This window comes from Puma concolor, chromosome A2 (genome assembly GCF_028749965.1).
Source record: "Puma concolor isolate L17-30 chromosome A2, mPumCon1.1.hap2, whole genome shotgun sequence".
Lineage (NCBI taxonomy): Eukaryota > Metazoa > Chordata > Mammalia > Carnivora > Felidae > Puma > Puma concolor.
In genome coordinates, this window is record NC_141668.1 from 115,295,985 (window position 1) to 115,297,048 (window position 1,064).

At 46.5% G+C, this 1,064-nt stretch overlaps 1 non-coding gene across 1 annotated transcript; it reads right to left on the reverse strand.

Moving 5' to 3' along the window:
- Window positions 1-478: 478 nt before the first annotated feature.
- On the reverse strand, window positions 479-582 carry LOC112859541 (U6 spliceosomal RNA). The gene has a single exon (XR_003223528.1). It is a non-coding gene; the product is annotated as a U6 spliceosomal RNA (small nuclear RNA).
- Between the last annotated feature and the right edge of the window lie 482 nt (window positions 583-1,064).

Sequence of the window (1,064 nt, forward strand, 5' to 3'; positions counted from 1 at the left end):
TAATACCTTATGTTACCTGGAATTTCGATAAAAACTGGAACAAAAAATAAACTAAACTAAAATAAAATAAGAAACATCAGTTATCATGAGACAAAGCTTCTGTCTTTTGACAGACTTAAAAACGTACAGATCCCAGCATCTGTTGCTGCTAGGAGTGGCCATGGCTCTGTGGCGGCCACTGAGATGTAGATGGAAGTCACAGGTTCTTCGTCCCTTGCGTTTTCCCCTCTTTGTGGTCCTCGGGCTGCCATCTCGAGAACGGCAGAATGAAAAACTAGAAGGATCCTGGGACTCACCGGCCTGGGTGAGCTGCCCTTGCAGCCCAGAAGGCAACTCTGGGCTTTCGTTTTTCCCCCAAGTGAAAAGAAGATAGACTTCTTGTTGTTTAGGCCTCTGGCTGGGGAATTTTTGTTTCTGATAGAAGGAAAACAGATGCTTTGGACCACCTCATTGTTCCACTGTTTTTCTTTTCTTTTCTTTTCATATGGAACACTTCGCGAATTTGTGTGTCACCCTTGCACAAGGGCCATGCTAATTTCTATGCCGTTCCAACCTTAGTATATGTGCCCCCAAAGCGAGCACACTCATTTTTCTACTTTCTGTCCATAGTCATCAGACTCCAGATAAAGCTATGCCAAGAGGACCCACTAAGAGGGCTGAGGACTTCCTGGCACCACAGAAATCCCAGTCCTGAATGTGATCCCTTGGAGTAGAGCTAGCCATGGGTTCCTATCCACGTTCCTCTGGCCTCCTCAGAAGGTTCAGAAAGAGGGCGTGCCTCCCTCATGCCCCCTAAAACTAAAACTCATGGCTCCCATTGCCCTCCTGAGCACTGTCTCTGAAGTCAGGCGAATATAGATGAGAATCTTGACCGTTGCACTGTTTTGCCACGGGCAAAGTGTCTTCGAACAAGCCTGAGGTCACATTTGTCAGTGGGACTATGTCAACCAAGAGATACAGTTAGACAGGGAACTTGGAGGGAAAAGACAAAGTAACAGGACCAGAGGTAAGCAGTGCTTCCAAATAAACTCAGAACTAGGTCTAAACATCCAAGGGAAGGGAGG